Source organism: Heterocephalus glaber, unplaced genomic scaffold (genome assembly GCF_053883595.1).
Source record: "Heterocephalus glaber isolate CG9 unplaced genomic scaffold, H.glaber_assembly_v1.0 deba00001547, whole genome shotgun sequence".
Lineage (NCBI taxonomy): Eukaryota > Metazoa > Chordata > Mammalia > Rodentia > Bathyergidae > Heterocephalus > Heterocephalus glaber.
The window spans coordinates 15716589-15742620 of record NW_028258340.1 but is presented as its reverse complement, the minus strand read 5'-3'; the positions used below and the strand labels follow the sequence as shown (position 1 = coordinate 15742620).

The window sequence follows — 26032 nt, the reverse complement described above, 5'->3', positions numbered from 1 at the left end:
CCTGAGAGCTATTCCAATAGCTTCCCTGCTTCTGACTTGGCCAACCACACTAATAATTCCCTGCAACTCTACCATGCAGAAAGCCTATCATAAGACTATGTAATTGTCTGATCCAGTTTCCCTAATCAATTGCCTCTTATGTATCTCTAGGTTTCCCCTCCCCTACCCTCCTTCTCTTACTTTGTTTGATCTCATCTATCCTATTGGTTCTCTCTGAAAACCACTAAACAGTCCTCGATAAAGCAAATTTTGGTGTAATTTTTAATAATGAATACTTACTTATACTTTGAATCTGGAAGATAGAAAGAAGTTCCCCAAATCAGCACTGTCTCACTGTTATTATTCAAACCATTGCTGTTTGGAATTTGACAAATGAAAAATGGCACATATATACAACAACTCATAAATATACACTTGAAATCACACAATAATTTTGAGCCAAGGTCTATTTACATGTAAACAAATATAACTATCTCTTATCACCTTTTTCTTCAGTTGCTATAACTTTTTTATCACCTCTAGCAATATTTTTCCTACTACCAAGGGACATTGTTTTCCTCAAGCATTTAGAATAAAAATGATTAATCTGTACTTTAACCACTATTTTGCATTTTAGTGATTTTTAATAATTACATGGTTATATACCTAAGGAATTATAAATATGAAGATGACAACTACAACTATATTTAATTAATGAAAATGTTATCCACATCAAGTTTTGCATATTATTGAATTCAAAGGTTTTTCATATAAATAACATGGATTCTATCTGAAAGAAACAATACACTGATGATTCCTAAAATCTAACTCCAATAATCATCTAGGACAGTTTCATATCTATGCAAGTCGATGTGGAAATCTACCCATAGATGAAAAGGTTCACAAGATGTAAATATCCTGTAACACTTTACTTCAATTAAAGTTTAAAGGAATATGTGGTGCTTTAATGGACTAATGACGTTTTATCTTCTAAGAGCTATACATTTATACCATGAAGATATTCAAGTGTATTTAATTATATCATTAAAACTAATTAAAGATATTTTCACAACTAAAGCAACTTGTTTGTGACAACAACAAAATTGGTACTGAAATGGATGTTGAGAGGCAAACGAGAGATTAGAAAAATAGTGACTTTAGAAAAATATAGACATTTCTTCCATTAACTTAGTAGGGAAATCAAGAAGAGTTGCTCATTTACATCCATATTGTTATTTTCTCAATATCCTCTATATTAATATTTCAAATCCCTTGTCTTTTGTATATGTTTCTATTCCTTACCTTAATTTTAGAATATAACACACTAAAAATGTGTTGCCTTATATAATTGAAATTCCTGGGAGGTCAGACTTACTCAAAAACCCCTAGAAAACTTGCTGCACAGACCGATTCTTAAGGGACCACTTCCAGATCTGATACACTAAGTTTAGGGTATGCACAGAATCTTCAGTTTTAATAAGAACCACTACAGAGGTTTGTCACAGATCATCCTTGAACTACCATTTAAAAAAAATATCTTACTGGGTGACCATGTCAAAGTAATTATAAATGATTAATAAATGTTAAATTTTAAGCACAGTTCACAGTTTGATTTCTGACATTTTGCTTTAAATGTATGACGTGAACTATGATAAAATGTCTGCGTTCATAAAACTGAACGTCATCTGTCATCATCAGTGCATCTCTGCTTGGGGTACATACCTCCTCCTACTTAGCATATCTGGCAATGCCTGGAGAAACGTTTGGTTGTCAGGACTGGGAGAGAAAGGTGAAACTGATACCTAGTACACAGGGGAAACAGTGACCCCACTAAACATTCCACAAGCACAAGATGGAACAAATAATATCCTGTCCAAAATATCCATAGTGCTCAGTTTGAGAAAATGTGCCTCATCACTACCTTTAACACTCTTGATCCCATTAAGAACTTTTCCTCTACCTTCCTAATGGGATAAAAGAGAGACATGCATGGAATTCAGTACATTCTGCAAAGATGCAACAACTTTTACTTAGGTTCTTGGCTCCACACATATCCTTCTAATCATTTAATTAGTGTCACTCAGCAAATCAAAACTGGCTTCTGAATTAAAAACTTCAGCAAGGGCCAGGGATTTAGCTCAGTGGTTCTAGCGCCTGCCTTGCAAGCGCAAGGTCCAGGAGTTCATCCCCGGGACCCGCCCCCACCCCCACCCCACAAAACAAAACAAAACAAAACAAAACAAACAAACAGAAAAACACTTCAGCAGAGAAAATCTTAAAAACCAAGTTATAGTATTTTCAAAGTGCAGGTATTCTGTACTGCAAAAAGAAAATCCTGGACAGCCTATGTAGAAAATGTGTGTATCAAATAATAGATTTGAAGAAGATAAAAAAGATTAAATCTAACATCTTTACAGATCAGATAAAGGTTGCAAGAAACGAGATAAAGAGTTCCTGAGAGAGAACTTGGTGACATTCCATTCCAGAATGATGAAAACTCCAGATAGATTTTGGGTGATCTAAGAGCAAAGGAGAATTATGAGTCATTTTTTTTGCATAAATCAAAGAGAGAAGCTGGTTTTTAAGTGAATGTTTTTTCATCTCAGGATATTTGTGAAGTACAAATGATAGTAGGGGATGTATAAAAAACTATTCGAATACATACAACTTCTATGGCTACAGAGAGTATCCCTAAATTTCCTGTGACATCCAAGAGAGATGGAGAAATATCTAAGGGCAAATACATTTTTCCCAGCACCAAAGTGGTATTGTGATAAGGTCCCCCCCACTCGCCATCTATCTTATTACAAATAACCCCCAAAATCTACAGCAAATCCTGAGGAGAGGAGTAGAGGGAGAAGTTCCCTCAAATTGCTGAATCAAATCCTGAAATGCCTGCTGGGGAGAAAACAGCCACCAAAACAAACAAAAATTGTACTTTCATAGTGCACGTAGAAGTGACTAAGTTAAATTTTCTTCTAGGTAGAAAGAAGGGAACCCAAATTAGATACTGTTATATTATACAAAGTTACACTGTAACCTAAGTTAATTTTTGCTTTAATATTTTAGTTTTATAGAGATAGAGACCTGAAGATACATAACAGTTGTTCTAATCTTTCCCTTGCACTTAAAATTGCTCATATATTCTTATTTTATATATTTACTTTGTGTTGCTTGAAATTTCACCAAGAGCCTTGTGCAGTGTTGGTAAACACTCAACCACTGAGCTACCACTCCTATCTAGCCCAAACTATTCTTCTCTTATAAAATACTCTCACCTTTTTCTTGACCCTATAAAAATTCTCATTCATATTCGGTCAAGAATATTTACTGTTAGTCACATGGTGACTTGAGTATATGAATATCTGAGATGGGGTCTTATCTGTAAAGAAGGAGTAATATCAATACCTTATTTAAATACATAGTTTTTAAGAAAGAAAAGAAGGGAATCGAATTAATATGAGAAAATTAAAAAATGGAAACATAGTCTTTGTAAATAGGGAGAGGTGGAGGGCTTGAAGGGAGGGCAGGGGAATGGGGAAAAAATAAGAACCAAGATAAATTATGTAAAGGTACAAATTCCAATGATGACTCTCATTATATCATATACCTAAAATATACCAATAAAATAAAAATAAAATAAAATAATGTATCATAAAAAAGAAATGAGATAAAGTTAGAAAAATCAGCTTAAAATTCTTGGTTTTTTCTCTCTCTCTCTCTCCCTCTCTCTATATATATCTTTTTTCATGTTCATAGATGATAAACATATTTACATTTTAATAGAAGTGGATATATAAATAGGATTAACTATAAAAATTAAATGTTGTATTGTCTCAATATATCATAATGTGCATGTTATGAGCATGACATATGTGACCCTGATGAAGTTACCTCCTCTGTGAGGAGAGATAGACTGTTAAAATATATCTAAGGAAAGCAAGTAAGAAACAAGTATATTTAGGGGACCTGAGGAAGAATAACAAGATATAGCTTAAAGTTTTGGATTTTGAAGTGTGAATTTATATTGATTTTTCTGTCACAGAAAAATATTCTCATAGTACTAGACTTATTACAGATTAGAAACCAGTTCTGGTTTTGATTTTGTGAAGTACTGTGGGATTCACCTGCCTCCTTTCAGCCTTTCTCAGATCCAAATTCCTAGGAGGGGTGGATTGCTACTTTAGTATCCCGTTTCAAATTTTCTATTTATTTCAGCAAGGGACTAGGAAGATGAAACAATTCTTAGCAAAAACTGTGAAAGTGCAGGTATTTGAAAAGGAAACTAACTCTTCTGGATTTGTTTGTCTTCATCACCTCCTTCACCTTCTCTCACAATCTCCAGTTTGGGGGAAATTTTACAGTTCACAAATACTGGGAAGTAGAGAAATAGTCACGAGTGGAGAAGTAAAAATTTTGGCTCTAGTATTTTGTAGCTATGTGACCTTAGTAAATCACCTTGTCAATGTAATTATTAATTTCCTAAAGTATACAGTGGGAGTGATTATATTCAAAAGGTTGTTGTGGAAATGTATGTAGCCTTTAACAGCACCAGGCATAGAATAAAAGATCATGTTTAAAGGAATGCATTGAAATAATAAATTATACTAAATTGCTTAGCATTTGGTACATAACAGAAGTCGATGAATGTTCATAAAATAAATAGACAAATGAATGAATAGATAAGATAAACAAACGTGGAGAAAAGTCTTGAATGATTTATTGTGGAATTCTGCCTCCACCTCCCTTTTCTTCTTGCCTTCCTGCTTATCCAGTAGAGACGCCATTCCTAGATCAGGGGCTTTCACATCTCTTGTGATATGATCTGTAGCTTTAACCTACTCATGTTAACAAGGGCTATCTTCAGCACTTTGATCATCACATTTTATGATTTCAAGTTGATGCTGTAAACTATTTCACTCAATAATATTTATTATTTTCTGTATTACCTGAAACATGGGACTTACTACTTTTAAAATTAAGGAGAAGTTCCAATTAAAATAACTACTTTACTCAAGGTAAACAAGCTGAATAGATTTTCTTGCAGCTTACAAGTGCTCTTCACAACTGACTTTTGTCTCATACATAAGGAAGAAAAGATAAGCATTTTATTGTAAATATAAGAGAGGTGCACACAATGTCACTCATCTCCTAATATTAATTCAGGACATGTCTCAGTGCCTTACTATGTGTCTGAAATTTGCCATTTGTGAAACATCACAAGCATCATATTTAAGAATTCTGTACTTCTGGAGAATACTGATTCATAACTATCATGAGGTAAATGAGTAAATGTGTTTGCGAGAAGACTGAAGAACCAAAGACATTCAACTCTAGCCATTCTAAACTACAGATGAAATAAATAGAATATATTAATTATAACAATACAATCTGTTTCCTTATTTAAAAAATTTACTAAGTTACATATACTCTTTTAAAAGAAGTTCCAATATTAAATCACCAACCACTTGCACATTGGGCCTATTGTCTGCATTGTGCCTGAGGCAGCTGCCAAAAGTCACACAGAGGTAGCAGCTGTCAAAGAAAGCTGAGGACTCACAGAGCCCACAGCAGCAGACATTCCACCTTTTAGATGGATTGCCAAGTTGGACCAGGGCACATAACTTGAACATTAGTGAATGAGAAAGAAATGCTTGTGTGTGAGCTAGTCAGATAACATCCTTCTGACAATTACTGCCATACTTAACTTTGCTATGCACCTTTGGATATCTGCTTAAATTTCTTCCCATGTATGAAGCCATGGAAAACTATTCTTATAGCTAGGGTTGGTGCTACGAAAGAATGCATTACAAAACTTAATTTTTTTTCATAGAATGACCAAATTTTCCAATTTAGATAATCATTTCATATGTCGATGATCTAAAAAGGCATGGTTAGTAAAATACAGACTTAGATGCCAAACATCTTGTAAGTTGACACACTGCAGCATAAACTATTCACAAATTAAATTAATCCTTATTTTAATAAGTAATCTTTTCAAAGGTGAGTCTCATTTTATTAACTCTTAGACATTTTACAATTTAGATACTGTATTCAATCATCTTTCTATCATATGAGAAAAACAGCTTCTCTCATTTATTTTTATTTAAAACTCAGGAATATGTCCTATTGCAAATGAACACTTAACAGCTCCTAAAAATTTCTTGATGAATCTTTTTCCCTAAAGACTATCAAAATAAGAATAACTTACTCAAGTTGATGCAAAAACTTTACAATAAATCATACTTTATGAAGTAGTAATGTATAAAAGAGATACAGTACTAGGTATGTGACAGGTAGCAAGTGCTTGGTATTTACCATTATTGTTTATTCTAGTTACTTTAAATATTCTTATTTACATATAAAGTAGAAAAATAGAGAAGTTTAGTACCTTATTTATGGTAATGTCACTAAATAAGAAAACTTAAGAATACAAACAAAATATCTTGTTTTTCAATCTAGTGCCCCTTCCAAAACTTCCTCTTCTGTGAGATATACTCAGAAATAAGAATATCTAACAGTCAGTGAACAAAAACATTATTGAAGTCATGTTAGTAATTTGTGATTTGTTTCAATCTGATGTATTAACTTAAAAGTCCATAAAATTATAATAAACCATATGTCAGTAATATCTATGAGCAATATTGCATCACACTTTTCCTTAACAAACATAATTTTAAGGTGATTTGTAATGAAAGACATTGATAAAGTAGACAATCTGTCAGTTTAAGTAGGCGAATGTACCAACTGGTGAGTTTTTATTTTTCTTCATAAGAAACAGTGCCCTCTTCTCATAAATTCTTTTGTCACCCCCAATTGTGATGCCCAGTTTGCTTGGTTGTCTAACAATTGGCTGGGTGAATGACAAATGTGAAAGGTAAAAGAAATAGCCAAGTTATACAAAGCAGATATTCTATTCACTGGTCCTACATATGTCATATACAGATCATTGAAATTAAAAAAAAGACAAACCAAAACTATTCAGCTGCTAGAAGCAAACACAGGGAAATAGTTTCACAACACTGGTCTTGGAAGGATTTCTTGGATAGCACTCCAAAAGCACAGGAAAAACAAATAGACAAATGAGATTACATCAAACTAAAAAAGCTTTTGCACAGTCAAAGAAACAATTAAGAGAGGGAAGAGATAATACATCAATTTGGAGAAATTATTCCAAACCACACCTCTGACAAGGGGCTAAGTCCAAAATATATAAGGAACTAAAAAAAATCAATGACTGGAAAATAAATAATGCAATTCAAAGATAAGCAAATAAAGTGAATAATCATTTTGCAAATAACTTGAATAGTCAACAGATACATGAAAATGTGCCCAATATCACTAGTCACAAAGGGAAATACCTGTTAAAATGAGTATTACAAAAAAAAGATTAAACATAGCAAGAATTGGCAAGAGAAAAGGAAAACCTTATACACTGTTGGTGGGAATATACATTTGTGTAGCTATTTTCAAAACAGTATGAAGGTTCCTTGAAAACCTAAAACTACAGAATTACCCTTTTATCTAGGGCGTTTACACTGGTATGTTTAAAGAGATTGTACTCCTATGTTCACTTCAGCATTATTCACAGTAGTCAAAATACAAAAGCAACCTAAGTGTTCATCAAAGGATGAATAGATGAACAGATAAAGAAACTGTGGCATATATACATAATCCAATAATATACAATCTTAACAAAGCAAAAATCTGTCATTTGTGACAGCATGGATGACATTAAGCTAAGTGGAACAGCCAGCTACAGAAATACAAACACTAAACAACTGCAATTATATGCAGAATCTAAAAAGCCAGACTCATAAAAGTAGAGATTAGAAAGGAAATTACCAGAGACTGGATAGAAGTAGAGGTATGGAAAAAGAGAATGTGTTGTTCAAAGGCTATTGAATTTTTCTCTCTCTCTCTTTTTTTAAACTTTTAGCAGTACACGTTTGCAATGCATAATGGATACATACACTGTAGAGAACTGGTAGATGTACATAACATATTTCAATTCTTTTTCCCCCTTACCTCTATCAGCTTTTATTTTTCTAGCATCAGATTCATTTATTTATAAGACCTTATAAAGTTCATTATCAGATATACAGATTTAAAAATAGAGCAATAGGCCAAAAAACACATACAAATGTAAAACAATTGACTAGGTCAAGGTACACTTTTAAATACATTGTCTTTGTTGGATTACAATACCATTTTTCTCTTTCAGTCTCTTTTTTATAGTATCTTTAATTTCATGTATATGTATAGTTTTTCATATAAGAGAAACCATGTGATATTTAAGCTCGTGTGTTTGAGTTACTTAACATTATGGTCTCCAGGTGAATCTGTTTTCCTACAAATGACTCAAGTTTATCCTTTATGGCTGAATAGTACTCCATTGTGTATAAATACCATATTTTCTTTATTCATTTGTTGATAGGCTCGCCCTCTCTCTTCTCTCTCTCTCTCTCTCTCTCTCTCTCTCTCTCTCTCTCTCTCTCTCTCAGAGGAAGGGAGAGACAATAAAAGACAAATAATAGAAATTATAGGACAAATAATATATACAAAATAAATGACAAATGATCGGACAGAAGAGAGAGAAAAGGTTTTATAATCCAGTTTGGACAATGTATCTTAAAATGTACCTCAACTTAGTACAGTTGTCTTACATGTAGGTAATAATCTTATGTTTACATAGCCTTTTCTGAAATAACACAGGAAATTAATTGCTGCAAGTTTCAAACAAATGATTCACAGTTGCAAGCTACATGCATGCTGGCTGAAGAAAAAATCCCTTGTGTAGGTGTGAGAGAAATAAACATGACTGCCAGGTGGGTGGTGTCAGACAAATTAACTTCAGCAATTACTGGGGTGGCACAAGTTCCATACACAGTGTCCCCATAACTGTGCTGTTTTCCTTTAAATATGAGGACACAAAATGCAGACAATGGAATCATGACAAACAGCAGGAAAATAATGACTCACAAGTCACGCCTTCGGTAGGTTATAGAGTCATGTGCAGTGCTATGATGGCACAAATACAGTCTGCCAAAAAATGTATACATGCTTTAGCAGTTCGTTGTACCAATAAATGTCTGGAAGCAGCTAGTGGCCATCACTCTGAGCACCTCTTGTAATTTTAGAGGCCAAAGGTAACTTGTATTAATCTCAGGATGTCTTCATAAATTTAGTATTAAAATATTTATAGTTTTTCTTTTCCTGATGTCTACTTTTGGTATATATATATATATATATATATATATATATATATATATATATATATAAAATGTTAGCACCCTAAAGAAAATGTAACGGAGTTCTCTTGCCAAGACAATGAGAACAGCAAAGAATAAACACACCTAAACATAAGAATTCTTCACAGAGATAAGCTCACAACTCTTTTAGCTACCATGAGTCTTTCTCCATCTACAGAGTAACAGAACTATAATGAGCTTAAGCTCTAGTTGGGGGAACCCTGTTATCATTGTCCTGGGCAACTCCTGAAAAAGTTGTGCCAAAATCACATTTGTTTTGGATGAAGCATTTACAGTTGGAAAAAGATCAAAGTCAACACCTTGAATGGAGCCCAGAATATGATCGGTAACTGAGCTGGATATAATTCACAGGTGTTACATGCACCATGCTTTTGGCCTCTCCATCTGTTCTACATCATTTTGATTTTGAATAGTTAGCACTTCAGTCAGTTCATGCTAATCCAACATTCTAAGCTGGATACTGGAATCACAGAACCAAACTATCTGCTTCAATGAATAAGACCAATATGTCCAGGGGATACATGATTATGTGGATATATGTGAAAGTCACTGGGGTAAAAATTGTCTGGGATTTTAAATTTTTTACAAGTGAAAAACTCTGAGGATAATATAAGCAACATTATCAATTATGCTATCATAGAACTTTGCATTAGGATACAGTTTACAGAAAACCTTCTCTATGTCCAATAAACATTGATTTACACTGTTTCTGAATATGGATCTAATTCCAAAGTTTAAACATCCTGTCATGACACAGAAATGAATGAGATATCATCACTATCCTTTAGAGGATTGAGGTTCTCATTGTGGAATAAAAAGGTGGGAAATGAAAGTATATACAGTCATTCCTTCATAATACATAAAAACAAAAAGTAATTGCTAATGTAAATCATCCAATGGTTCTGGTTCAAAGGAAGGAAGAAGGATATCACATCAGGATGGGGAAGGCATGATAAAGATAGAGTCCATGTTAAAGTTTACATTTAACAAGGCCTTTAATGAAGGATGATAATTTTAAAGAGGTAATACTTTTATAACACAAAATTATGAAAATGACAATTTTGTCCAAGGAAAAGAAACAAATGTACCTACAAGCAAACAAACAAACAAAAATATTAACCCACAGGGCACTGGAGGCGTGTGGATATAATTGACTTCAAATTGACCAAAGACAGTGTCAGGGAAAATCCAAAAGCACAATAGTGGCTCCCTTTGATAAGTCACGAAACACCCAAGCAAGAAAATTTTAATTAACACTGCAGCCAATGCATGGTCATTGAAGGTTTTAGAGTAATAGATTGATACTATTAGATCTGATCTTTGGAAAGATTTATTTAATTCTAGGTGATATCATTAACAGGAATAGGGGATTGTTTAGCAAATTATGTGGTTATAAAAGAGATTTTTGAAGATTTTGAGCACACAATGCAGATTGATGACACTGGTAATGAATAAAGGGAGAAGATAGGGCAATGTTGTCAGACTTTAAAAGCTTTGGCAGTTGAATTGGAGGCTAAAAGTAAAGGTACAGTGAAATTAGAATATGAAGGTGTTGTGGGCCACATCTCTGGTCTTGATTAGTCACTGTGAATTAAGACTTACTTCTTCCAGGCATGGTAGCACTTGTATATATTGTGAGGCTGAGGAAGGAGAATCAGCTAATTCAAGGTTTGCCTGGATTGCACAGTGATATCCTATCTCAAAAGAGAAAAAAATAAAAAAATGAATTGCTTCTTACACCAATAATAGTTAAAATTGCCATATATATCCCAGAATTCTGAGAGAGTCCTTTGTGAAAAAGAAAGCGGGGAGGAAACACTGTACTCATCTTTTACCATACATACAAACACACATGCATACACATACACACCTCCCAAGGCTCTTGGAAAGACATAGTTATTGAGGAAACACAGAGAAAAAAGACAGGGATACTAAAATGATACATTTTTTCAGTATGTATAATGACCATGAAAAAAGCCTTAAACAAGAATATTTCAAAATATGATTTTAAAAGATGAGGATATTTGTGTTCCAGGTATACAACCTTGTGCACATATAAATCTGAATAAAAATGTTCAATGAAGAAGACTTAAATCAACAAGCATTCTTTGCTAAGTTTGCCAAAATGTTTTTTCTTTTTCATTATTTATGAATATGATATGAATTTGACAATATTAGTGTAAATATATAAGCATTACATGCCACAAATTCATATGCTGTTTAAATGTTAACAAGTCTTAATAATTGCACATACCCACCTACCTCTATCTTTTCTAACTATATGTCTATGACGAAAAGAATAATTGTTCCCTTAACCAGAACCAGGGTCATGAATGAAATATGATAAATTAAATGTTGATGAACTGCATGAACAGTCCAGGGAAAATAATTATGAGGAAATATGAGACTAGAGTTCTGAGTGTTATCAGTCAGATATTTAAATTAATTTATAGAGACAATTAGGTTAACTCACCATAAGCATGGAAAAAAAGGAAGATGAATTTGGAGATCAGAACATTTGTTTGAGAAGATATATCAGAGTTAAAGGTCCTGGAAATAGAAATTATCTTTAATATTGAATCTATAATTGTTATTATGTCTGATATAGCCTTATGGAATTTGGTAGCAAAATTTCAATTGACATGTTTTCTGATAGATATGCCACACTATGGTCCAGTTGTATGGAAAACACTCTTTGATACTAGCCATAGTCAAGAGGAAATCATGCGTTAGAAACCTTGTTATGATTGAACAATTACAGGGTATATTTGCAGGGCAACTTTCTGTCTCCAGAACTGATTATTCTCATGCAAAAAATCAAAGCCTTTGTCTGGCAATTAATGTTCTATTTGTGTCAGTAGTTTACTGCTAAGTCTAGTGAGCTGAATGTCAATTTGAAATACTACTGTGTTGAATATGTACTAGCCAAAATAAGACAGGTGTATAGAATTTAAGAATTAGTAATCCCAAAAGGAAAGCCAAAGATCCTTAATCAGGTGTGCACATATGTGTGTACATTTATATTTATTTAGACTCCTGTAAGGGATCAAAAATTTAATATCAATTAAGAGAGTCAGGTTATAGGTGAAGTCCACATGGAAAAATTGAAAGGACAGACTGCATATAAGCAATGAAAAATATAGGAGGGCCTGGTTGGCAAGGAAAATACAGGAACTTACACACAGAAGAATTAATCAGTTAAAGCACAAGGAAGAAGAGATGATGAAAGAGACATTTCTCTAACCATTAATTCAGTTAATGCGTGTTTACAGAATATAATTTACATGTCAGTGAATACTTTTGCACTGAGGTTATAGCAATGAACAATGTAAATTTTGCATTTTTCAGAAGCTTGAATTTGAGTGTGGGGAGCCCTATAACAAATGAAAGTGTAACACCCAAGCAGCTAATGCTGCATTAGATGGTATATTCAGGGAAAGCCTGAACGAGGAGTGAATATTCAATGAGAGAGGAAGATAGAAGAATGTCTGTGGGGAAAATAGGATGATCATTCTAGATAGAGGAAAAATTAAGTGTTAAAGTCCTGCATTCAGAACATGTTTGGGATAGGTAGTCAAGAAAAATAAAAAATAAAAAAAAACAAAACAGTGAACTTGAAGCAGAGTGAATGAGGTTAGGGAATAAAGTAGAAAAGGAAGCCAAAGGACAGTTAAGGCAAATCTTACAGGCCAAATTTAAAAATTTGAATTTTCTTTTAAAGCTGACATGATGCCATTAGGTAAACATAAACTAATATATGTTTTAAAAGGAACTCTCTGGCTATTACATGGAAATCAGGCTGGAGGGGGCAGGTAAAACTGAAAGCACTGAAACAAGTTAATACGCACTATAGTTACCCATGTGAGGGTGACTGAGGATTGGACCAGGATAAGAATGAGGGAGACATCTTAGAATGGTTCTCAAAATAGGATCCCAGGACCAGCAGCATCGGCATCACTTGAAATTGATTACAAATACAAATTCTCAATCCCTTTTGAATCGATGACTCTGGGAGTAGAATCCAGAAATCTGTGTGTGTACCCCTGCAGATGATTCTGCTGTATTCTAAAGTTTGAGAACTATTGACTTACATGGAAACGTTCAATTATGATGTGGCTTCTGAATCACCAAGCAAATGAAGTTTGTGCGTGCATATTTATACTGTAAGAAATATTTGTCTTAGAAAGTAGAAATCATTCATTCCAAAGGAACAATTGGAGGATTTTGAAACAGCCACAATAATTCAAATATGGGGGCCTAACCCAAGTGCACTTTGGGTTGTATAAAACCTGAGTTTCTTGTTCTAAATGCAAGTCACATTCAGATTCACTTATAACACAGTGCCTTATCATGCTACTTAGTAAGGCTTTAATTTAAATTGCCAAGATTCTTTCATGCAAAAAAGTATAGTTGAATTTATTGATCTCATTATCAGTGATAAACAATTACTTTGCAGATTTTCAGACAAGCTATGTCTCTAATTTCTTGAAGACATTTGTTTTACAATGATGGGCAGCTACATTAACAAAAACTGAAAACCCAAGTCAATATGAGTTGTACATAATGAAGAGGTGCCATAGTCTATAATGTAAAATTGAGAAGGGAAAAAAAAAGAGTGAATATTTTGAGTAGCTATTTTGGGCTGAAAACAATCAGTCACAACAGAGACTTGAAAAGCAGGAAAATTCTAGAAAGCTAACTACCAAAAATAAATCCAGTGGGGAAAGCCTCACTGATTTGATGGTTTGCATTTTCACTTGTGATTAAATTTGAAATACATTTCAGAGAATCCCTTTACTGAAAGCAAAATTTGAGGAAATATATTTAATCTTAATACAAATATAACTTATTTAAAAACACATATATGCATTTGCCTATAGACATGTGCTATATATATTGGAAATGATTGTTGCTCACTGGAGTTCAACAGGTTACACTGAGGATATTGGTGATCTCATAGGACAAGAAGCACGTAGGGATAGTAAGGCAGGTCTTGCCTTTGAACTATTCACAAGATGATAGCATTCAGAGGGTAGGATAGACTCTTGATTACTATGGCAATATATATTCACAGCATATTCAGAAGACAGGGAAACAGGCTCAGCTGCATCTATGTTTCTCTTCACAAATAGTTAATCTTCTCAAAAAAGAACTAAGAGGAAAACAAAACCAAATGATGTATAAGTTCAGTAGTTTGGTCTTCTATCTGCCATGGGCAGGCTAATCACGCGTTTTAGTGTCATCACTTGATTTTTCTATTTTGGACTCTCCAGGGTACTCGGAATGTGTGTTGAAACCATGCCTGGAAACAGATTTATAGGAGCATTTTTAAAAATGTAAGTAAAATCCTGTTGAACAAGAGCAATGGAAGGAAATATTAGATAACAGAATCTTTAGACATCATAAACTTTCATGTCTTGCAGATATTACCATACTTTACCATAAATTTGACTTTCTGAAAGAATATTTAAAATTTCCCATAAAGTGTCAAACATAAGCAGTACGCCATGAAATTGTACATGTTACGTGCACGTTAACTTTATCTCAAAATGTTTTATGTTAGGATATATGTGTATTTGTATTTATCTCCTCTACTCTACAAAAGATTTGCTGAAAATAAAGCTCTGTCCTTCCTCTGTTCCTCAACTCATGCTTCTCTTGGAGTTAATGCAGTAATTGGCATTATGAATATATTTTTTACTCACACTTGTGCTCAATATTTGAAGGAGTTTGAAGGGAAGAACAGTGAGTTAACTGAAAACCTGCTATAAGCACATGCAGATGGTACAATTAAAATACTGTGAAAAATATTAAAGTATTCATTTTGGAGATGAGGAAATTTAGATTCATACAAGTTACTTGCCAATATGCCTCTAGGTTACTTGTCCACAGTTATTCTACCAAAGTAGTAGAACTGAGATTTGATTTCATGTCTGAGACTGAAACTTATGGATTCTTCCACTTTTTAATGTTGATTATATTCTTCATTTTACACAGTATACATTTATATAACAAAACCTCAAGGGCAGTAACTGTCCCTATTGATTTTTGGTTTATATATCCACCTAACACACAATATAAACTCAGTATTTACCCTAAGGTAATTATAGATAAAATAAACTGCTCAAGAGACTAGTATCTTACATTGTAGATCTAGAAGGTGAATGATGATGATATAGGACAGCACATGGTAAATGTCAAGAGAAATACAATCATTGCATCGAAGGTACGAAAATAAAGATTGAAATTAAGTTTGACCTAGACAGTAGGCCAGGCAGGTAGGAAACATTGTCACTGCCCAGTTAGTACAGCTTTTAATCAGCTCTGTACACTCATGACACAGTTTCTATACACCTTCCTATTAAAGTCTCACTTTTGGGACATTCTGAGGCTTATTCTCCAGCACAAGAGTGGAAGATCTAGGAATGAATACTTTTATATACTCCACCCAAGTAGGGTGCTACTAACCATTGAGTGAATGATACAAGAGAATAAAAGCCCAGTTCCTTTATTTCAAGAAGGGGCAGACTCTCCTCTTGGAATCAGGGTGAAATTTCACTCTTCCTGAGATTCTTCTTATTCTTGATCATGATTCCTTGATTACATTTCTGAAAGTAGACATAACAGCAAGCATAGAAAAATAGACTGCAAGAAAGGAGGCATTTAATGTGTAAGTTGCTTTATTTTTAGTGGTAAATAAGTAGGACAAGAAAGTTAAAGTGATGGTAGTTGGACCATGAGGTATTTTGAATGAGGTGAAAGGTTTCAGCCAGTAGACAAAGACACTGATATTGTTTTGCCCTCTGCATTGAATGTAGTGGGCAATTCTCTGTATTTCTGTCTTGATACATTTTGTTCAGCTATACAGTAAGTCCTCAACTTATGAACATTCAAGTTATGAACTGTGAACTTTCACAGATTTGAGTAGACTTGCTTTACAAGTATTTGTAGGTGCAAACAAATCACAGAAGTAGCTTATATGTGTGCTGGACATTGTCACTGTTGTGCCATGTGCTTACTGTACAGTGTGACAGTGTACAGTAGTACAGGGCTCAGAGTCCAGGATGACCGGAAGCAAGAGAAAAAGCACTGGTGATGTGGTGGGGACTGCTAGGAAGTGCAAAGGAATAATCATGGAAACAAAAGTGAAAATAATATACTGTACCTTCATTTTAAGGTAACTGCATAAGTAAAAATAATTTACAGTATTTTAGTGTTTTTTTAATATTTTACATTGTGTCAAAGGTGTATGACACTCACTTTGTTGGACTTATCAACAAATCCAACTTACAAACATCTTCCTGGAATGGAACTCATTCATAAATCAGGAACTTACTGTATTATAATGACACTAAAGTTATTTTTTCATGTTTCTACATGATTCTGGATGTCTTGGCTCCAAAAACCTAAAGGCACTTTCATTCCCTTTCTGCATTTTCCATATAAGGACCTTTATCTTTTCTCATAATTACTTATTTCTGACTTTTCTCAGAGTAAATGTGTTTTTTCTCAATACCTAGTGACTATATCTCTGAATCATGTGCCAGTGTTTTCCACTGCATGCTCAGTATTTGTTAAATTTAAAAATGAATATTAAATTCTAGATTTTTATCACACATCACCATTTTTACCCTCTCAGCACTTCCTCTGATAAGAATAGGAGAGTAGGTGCTTAGAAATCATTCAGACCCATCAAGTTTTCGATACCACTTTTGCATATATTTTAACGCAGAATAACAAAGTTATTCAACCAATGATTATCTGAATATATTCTAATGTCTACAATCTTCTAGGTGTAGGGGAGAGAAGAAGTATCAGAGAGAAAATATTTCACTGTTCTTTCTACTGTTATAAAACAATGTAATTTAGGTCCTTCTCTAGTTAAAGCAGTAATTAAAATAGCAGTAAAGTAAATCAAATATGACTTAGTTTTAATTACTCTGTACTATGATAGGAGTGTTCCTACTACATTCAAGTCTATAAAAATGGTCAATAAATTAAAGGATAAATTTTGATCAAAATTCCATCAAATTGCATCAGGATAACAAGTTGGCTCAATGATGAAATGACTACTTAGAGGTATCAATAGTGCATTTTCCTTAAATTATGCCACTAACATTATAATTTCTTTTGTATAGATAATAGTTGCTCATAGCGACCTTGGTAGTAATATATGAAATGTGTGGCAGTTTAAAATGATGCTTTGAATAGATTTATTACTTTTCTCTATTTTCTCTTGATTATTCTGCTGCCCTACTATATTATTTTTATGTGATGATATGTCAATGACATCTATAAAGTTTTAAGAGAATGGGTTTTAGAATTAGTGTATCTGCCTCTAAAACAAGGTATATAATATATGAATTTGAAATCATTAGTTTAGCCCATGTCAAAAATTTCAATAAAATAGTGTTGATGATTGACACTGAAGATCCCTAACACTTTATACGATTTCATGTTAAAATGTAGCTGAAAAATTATTTTAGTCTTGGCACAAATATGTTCCTCATGAAGCTTTTTCTAGAAAAGACTATTAATGTAATGAGATATACTACCTCCTCCCTCAAATTTCTGAGCCTTCTTTGCAGTTACATTGGGGTAATGTGACTGGTTCTGCCAAAGGGACTGTACAGTCATGATACACATTTATAAGTTCATATTCTTTGGAGCTGGTGGGCCATTTTCCTACGACAATCTGGGACTAAATATAATGGAAGGTGTAAGTGGTAGTAGGAGGTGGAGAGGCCCAATACTATAATCAGAAAAATAATAACACTTGGTGATAGTAACTTAGTGGATTGCAAATCTTCTTTTGGCAACTGGCTATATTTACTTGAAACGATGTCCATTCCTCATTTTTCAGTGCACCTCCCAACTTTCTAGTCATTCTAACTCTACTTGTTTTCTCCATAGCACTTAGTGCCATCTAACACATCATAAATATCACTTATTTTCTATGACATTTATACCAAAAGCTCCATCATGCAGAATTGTATTTTCATTTCAGTTCATTTTATTGTTATATCCCTAGTGATTTGTGCTACACCTGGAACATGACATATGTTTAACAATTTTGCCACTTAAAGAAGTTTTATAATTTTTGTAACCCTTGATTATACTTTCTACCATACACTTGTGAAAATAAAAGGGAAAATGTACAAATTTAAAGTTTTACCAGGTGTATATATTTAGCACGTTTAATCAATTTACCCTCTAAGGAAACTCCACCTCATAATGATAGAATAAATTCTGCTGTGTATTTTCTCAAGGTTATGTGATAACTGAGGTGTACCCCATAACTTAAATCTAATAAATAACATTTAGTATTTATATTTATAGCATCATCTTTTGTAATTAATCAAGATATATTAATAAACACAAGTATAAAGACACATACAATATGTGTAAATGTAGGTATGTATAATATATATATGTTTGTGTGTACAATCAGCCATCTTATATCTGCAGATTTTATGCCCATAAATCCAACCAACAGATAAAAATATTTATTTAAAAATTATAACTGTTGTGAAGCTATATAGACATTTGATTCCTTGTCATTATTCTGTAAACAACACAGTGTAATGATTATTCACATAACATTTACACTGTTGATTGTAGATATTATAAGTAACCTAGAGAAGAATATTTAAATATATAGAAGAATGTGTATCATACTACACCATCTATTCAAGAGAAGTGAACATCTGCAGATTTTGGTATCTTCAGTGGTCCTGAAATTGATCCTATATGGATACTAAGGGACGATTCCATATACATACTGGCTTATATACGTTTGTATACATACATACATGTATATATATGAATGTGTGTATGTACACATAGGATAGAGAAGTAAAATTTGTTTTTCTAGGTACCATCTAAAGCATCTGTAGTTTCAATTTCCACTGTTAAGGGAAAACAAAAGAACATGAAGGCATGCTGTGGATAAACATTTGCTTTTCTTAGATTGAGATAAAGCTGAGGATCAACAAAAGGTAGAGGAAAAGTAAATACGGTGACAGCTGTTGTTCTGAGTGCAACTTATATACCCTCAAAGTTATCTTTGTTCCTTTGATGTATCAAATACAAGCAGCATTTTGCCAGTCTTCTAGCAGATGTCATTGCCTATCAAAAGATTTTTCTTGAAGAGTGACTCAACCTAAAAAGAAAAGGTAATTCTACATTATCTGCAGTGACACATGAAACCCATTACTTTCTGCTAAAGTTCTCCTTGAGAATATTTTTCTACCCCAGAAAGTTTTACCCAAATTAACCTCTAATACCAAGAATAAATTTTAACAAAAAATAGTTTATAATAAGATAAAAATGTCAATAAAATAAACTAAATTTATTAAGCAGTGTGGTGCTTTAAGAGACTCTAAACAGGCCAATCCAGAAATAAATGTTCTAAATTTATATTGTTCTCAAAGAGAAAACAACTGTACAGAAATATAAATATATTTTAGATTTTCTAACATGTTTTACATATTTGAAGAGCGAAAATTCTACAGAGAACAAAAATAAACCAAATGTTCATGAGTCATACATTTTATTCTATGGAGTGCCTTAATTTTCACATGGTTATTTACAGTTTATTTCAGGAGATAAGAAGTTAATGAATCTTCACTTTCACTTAAACATGAAGGAAGGAGGTGAAACAAAAAAAAATGTGTAAGAGTGATTGGTGCAGATATGCAGGTGGAGAGGAAGCTATTTTAAAGCAACAAAGACTCACTTGCCTACAAGGTGACCACAGATAAAAGTAGTTGAGGAGGGGTCAGAGACCTACATATATAAGCACTGTTACTCATTTTAATTATGTTCTACAGTAATTTTCTCACACATGCCTCAATAAAAGCCTATACAAAAGATTTTCTTATCATTTCATTTCAAGAAATCTAATAATTTTTGTAAAAAATTCTAAAGAAATTGTATAAAGAGGTGGAAAATTAAGAACCAAAAAATCTCATGTGACTGATTTCTGTGAGGTCTACTGCCGTATTTTGTTTACCAACCAAACATTTTAAAAGGTAATGTAACATCATAGAGTCAAGCAAGCAAAAGAATGTGCCTGGGATTTTCTGGGTGGGATGGCTAGGAAATTTTTTTTTGTATTAAATTCTTTTATTGGTACATTGTAGGTATACGACACAATTACATTTCTCATTGGGAATTGTACCTTTACATAATGCATCTTGGTTCTTATTTTTTCCCCATTCCTAGCCCTCCCTTCACGCCCTCCACCCTTCCCTATTTACAAAGACTTTATTTCCATCTTTTCCATTTCTCATCATTTTTTCCTTTCCCTTCTTTCCTTTCCCCTGCCCCTCCCACTACCCCTACCCCTTTGGACCTTTTCTTCCTATTTTATATTATCGATTATTCATTCTAATCATTGGTACATTTTAGGTATACAATATAATGACATCCACCATTGGAAATTTGCACCTTTACATAGTCTCTCTTGGTTCTTGATTTTCACGCTTGCCCAGCCCTCCCTTCAACCCCTCCATTCCTCCCTATTTACAAAAATTTTGTTCTTATTTTTCCATTTTCTCATATTAATCCCATTCCCTTCTATCCTTTCCCTTAGCCCTCCCACTTCCTTCCCCTTTGCCCCTTTTCTTCCTATTTCACATGACCTATTATACATTCAGTCCTTATTTACACTTTCAGTTTCTCACACCAGAGAAACTATTCAGTATTTACACATCTGTGTCCTATTTATTTCACTTAAGAGTATTGCCTCAATGTGCATCCACTTAGCTATAAATGTCTCTAATTTCTAATTTGTTATGGCTGAGTAGTACTCCATTTTATAAAAAAACCACATTTTCTTTATCCAGTCTCCAGTTGATGGGCATTTGGGCTGTTTCCAAGTTGTAGCTATTACAAACTGTGCTGCTATGAACATGGGTGCACATATATCACTGTGGTATGATTCTTTTAATTCTTTGGGGAAGATCCCCAGCAGTGGAATAGCAGGGTCAAAAGGGATTTCCAGTCCTAGTTCTTTGAGGTATCTCCATAGTGATTTACACAGTGCTTGCACCAGTCTGCACTCCCACCAGCAGTGGAGCAGGGTTCCTCTTTCCTCACAGCCCCGCCAGCATTTGTTATTGGTTGATTTCATGATAGCAGCCATTCTTTCTGGAGTGAGGTGGAATCTCAGCGTTGTTTTCATTTGCATCTCTCGAATGACCAGGGATGTTGAACATTTTTTCATGTATTTATTTGCTATTTCTACTTCTTTGTCTGAGAAATGTCTGTTCATTTCAGATGCCCATTTTTGGATTGGGTCTTTAAATTTGGGAGGTCTGATCTTTTGAAGTTCTTTATAGATTTGAGATAGTAGACCTTTGTCTGAGGAAGAGCAGGTGAAGATTTTTTCCCACATTGTGGATTGTCTCTTCACACTGCTGGTGGTTTCTCTTGCTGTGCAGAAGCTTTTTAATAAGAAGAGATCCCATTTGTTGATTGTTTGTGCTAGTTCACGGGCAACTGAGGTTTTGTTCATAAAATCTTTTCCTACACTGATGTCTTCAAGGGTTCTACCTAACCTCTGTTCCAACTGGTTCAGAGTTTCTATTTTAATATTTAGATCTTTAATCCATTTTGATTTTAGTTTAGTGCATGGTGAGAGATACAGGTCTAGTTTTAATCTTTGGCAAGTTGAAGCCCAATTTTTCCAGCACCATTTATTAAAGAGGCTATCTTTCCTCCAGTGAGGGTGTTTGGCTCCTTTGTCGAAGATGAGATGGCTGAGTGTGTCTGACATTGTTTCTGCATCTTCTAATCTGTTCCATTGGTCCTCAAGCCTGTTTCTTTGCCAGTACCATGCTGTTTTTATCACAGTAGCTTTGTAGTATAGTTGCAGGTTGGGGATTGTGATACCCCCTGGGATGGCTAGGAAATTATTGCCTCCCTTGTCATAAATGGTAAAATTCAAAACACAGCCTTCCAAAAACACTAGGTAAATTTTAATCCTCATAAGAAAGGCAGAGTTAGGGAAGAAATACGGAAAGAATATTGTTGGAAATACTTACGCTTCTCTGAGTATCTTAAAAAATAAGCCACATAAAGTCAGTCACCTGAATAAATAGGATACAGCCACAAATGAAACCTTGTCGTGCCCTTTTTCACACTTGTTTCAATGGCAACCTTGTTTTCTTCATCATGTGCATGAAGGATCCCCAAGAGCATCCCTGCTTCCATTTGGAGCAGTTACTAAAATTTAACAGTATTTCTTCTAAATACACTTTCCTTTTTTTCCATTTGTCAGTTATTTATCGAAATTTCATCTCACCTATTTATCACACAATTGGTGGGCTCAGTTTAGTTTCAGCAAATCTAATCAGTTTATACTTACTAAAATAAATATAACATTTTAATAAATATAGCCTTTATTAAAATATAACATCAGTATGATATACAGAATATTAGTTTTGGGAGCAAGTAGTAAGAAGAGACAACAAAGTCATTTGCTTTTTTTAGTATACAAAATTATATGTAAGAATTATTTTATGATTCTTAATAACTTCCTTTTAATCTAGGATCCTATCTCTATCTTTCTATTTAAAACAATATAGAGAGGGAGACTTTAGGTATTCTATGCTTAGCACAATGGTAATTAATTTATCATCATGAATATATTGTCTAGACACAACAAATACAGCAATATATAGTATTTTACTTAACTCATGGAGGGGGTGAAACTATATAGTGATAAAGCGATGTTAAACTCCAGTGGCCGGCAGCGCACCAACAATCATTTTTCTACTAAATACTTCACTTTCCCTAATGGAATCAGAAGAAACATTTGTAGTTTGGCTTGCTTGCTTGATTGATTGACCCCTGGGCCTTCTCTTTCCTACTATGTATGTAGCTATAAAACATTTGTTAGGCTATAATTTAGGGTAGTTTAAGGATTTTCAACAGTCATTTTAGCTGTACTAGTTCTCCACATTATTCTCGAACTCTAGAATCTAATTCCTCCTTCAGATCTGTCTCTACTGTACTTTCTTAAAGAATATAACTATGCATTTTAGCAATAAAATAAATGGGCAGAGTTTCATTGTCTAATGGTACTACAGTATACTACTGCAATTTTCTAGTGTATAAATCAGAAAAGTGAAACCAGTCTACCATTGTTTTTCTTGCAACAGAGTGAAATAACATATCTTAAGTCCCCTTATTCCCTGCCTGATTCCTAACAAGAAAAAAAAAACTAAATATTTAGAAATAATATTAATATTTGTGAATTTTCTATTTCTTCTCCTCTTGTCTAGCACAATATTAAATCTCATATGTTAAATGCAGAAAGTTTGCCTAACATAAAGGAAGCACCACAGGACATTTTATCTTTCATTTGCCAAATTGTTTTATAGAAATCAGAATATCAAGTTCCATGAAGTATTACCAGTTGTAATGATTTATATTTCTTGAAGATCTACCATGTTTTAGCCTGTATAATAAGAGCTTTATATGTCATTTTGTTTAATCTTCACAGCAACTGTGCAAATAAATCATTGTTGTTTTTTATAGATGAAGCTTCTGAGGGGCAGAGAGCTTTAATAACATTTCTAAGGTCAGAAATGTTAAGCAGCAATTAAAGTACACCTAACGCTAAATCTAGTGTTTTGTCCATTTACAGTTAGTCTATAATAGTCAATTAAATACAAAATAGTGTATATAATGATTATGTATCACATTTTGGGGTCCTCTATACATGTTGTTGTTCATAACATGAAATACTTTTTATGTTAATTATGGATTCCACGTTTGAAATTCACACAATGACTCATTTGTAATTTAGGAGATATTTGTCCAGCATAGGCCTGAAGAACAACGTAGACCTGACTGTTTGACTGGTAATGATGCCTATATCTACTTTAAGAACTCCTATCTAGGTCTTTGGTATTTCTGCATTATCACCTCAGCAAAGACCAATCAAATGCAGTTAAAGAACTAACCATGTACTTTCATTAAATGGTATATGTATTAAAACAGCCAGAACATTAATTTCCCCTTTTCTGGAAGCTACTTTAAATTGAATGTTCAACTGAAACAAAAGATTTCTGATGTTAAAGACATCACTGATTCCTCCTTTCCTCTAGTTTACCTCTTTCCAGGACCAGTGGCTATAAACTCCCTATTCAATTTCAGTTAGTTATGTTTGCATAATTCTGATTTGTTTTGAGCAACAAAATGCAAATGGAATTTATGTATGTCTTTCTCAAACTTGCCTTTCCTCTGCTGTGGCCCTCATGGTGGTACACATTGATCTGGAAAGTATCCCCGAGGCCTCATATAAAGGGAAGTTTACCCAGACTGGTACAAGGAGCCATGGATTTTCCATACAGAAGAAATAGTTGTGAGACACTTAAGTGTGGTTTGTTTATAATTTTAACAAAACATACGTGACATAACAAGGGACAACATCAGCAGTGAAAAATACATTTCACAATTTTGTAGGAAGTGAAAATTTTCAAAAATATATTTACCAGTGACAAAAATTGGTGTGTAAAATCATGCTTCCATTCAGACACTCATAGGTTACTTTTGTTTAATCTGGCACATTGTAAATTATGATTAAAATATTGGGGGTATTTTGAATATCATAGGTAGCAGTATTGCAAATTATGTATTTTTTTTTCTCTCATGTACTTAAAATCATTACTTCTTTTTGCAAATTTACTCTCATGGTTTTTCTTAAATGTCCTATAAAGATTTGAAGTCCATAGAGACATTAGTTCCTGATTATAAAATATATGCAAGTTATATTTTATACATCATATATGTATGCTGCAGATATATAAATTATTTATAAATATAAGTCCATATATATGTAAATTAGCAAAGAAAAATACCCTGATACTTAGATTCTTATTAATATTTATGACAGTGAAAAATAATACTAATAGAAAACAAATATTTGGTTAAGATAATTTCTTAAAAATTAGCTGTATTCACATAAAATCTATCACCTTAATAGAAAAAAAGTAAATCAAAATACACTGACATTCAATGAAACAAACCACAGGACTTTTTAGATTATGAATAATCACAGTTCTTTACATTTAAAAGTAATTTTACTGCAGCATGACTGACAATTTAATTTGTAAACATCAATTATTAGCATACTGAATTCTTTCAAAAATGATTTGAGCTAAGCTAGGTGTAGTGGTGCATGCCTATAACCTCAGCACTTAGAGGCTAAGGCAAGAGGATTGCCACAAGTTCAGTCCAGCTTATGCTACACAGTAAGTTCAAGGCCAACCTGAACTACATAGCAAGACACTGTTTTAAAAAACACATTTTGAGTCAAAAACTCCAAGTACAAATAGCTTCAGGTCCTAATTCACAAGTAAAGAAGAAAAATTATTTATGAAGAAATAAAACGACTACCTGCTACATAACTTTCTAATAGGTACCTCATCTATGTTGCTTACACTAATGATGTTATGACTTCTCCTAATACGTTCCTCAAAAAATCATTTGCTATAGAAAGGAGTCATTGAGTAACTTCATCTACCATCTCCTGAATAAATACATTATGATGGTCCTATCATGTACACTGAAGGAAACAATGCATTTCTCGCCACACACTTGATTTCATTGCTTGAGAGAACTTCAATCACATAATTATCTCAGTCTTCAAAAATACAACTGCATTATCAAATTAAAGTATTCCGTTTAAATACAAAAATACATTTTAAAATGCAACATTTAGTTAATGAAATTTTTCTACATTAATAATTTACTATTAGTTTAGAAGT

At 33.3% G+C, this 26032-nt stretch overlaps 1 protein-coding gene across 7 annotated transcripts in view; it reads right to left on the bottom strand.

Annotated features, from left to right (window-relative positions):
* Dmd (dystrophin) overlaps positions 1-26032 on the bottom strand; it is a 2486572-nt gene that overhangs the window by 2222427 nt on the left and 238113 nt on the right. The gene's annotated exons all lie outside the window — the stretch shown is intronic.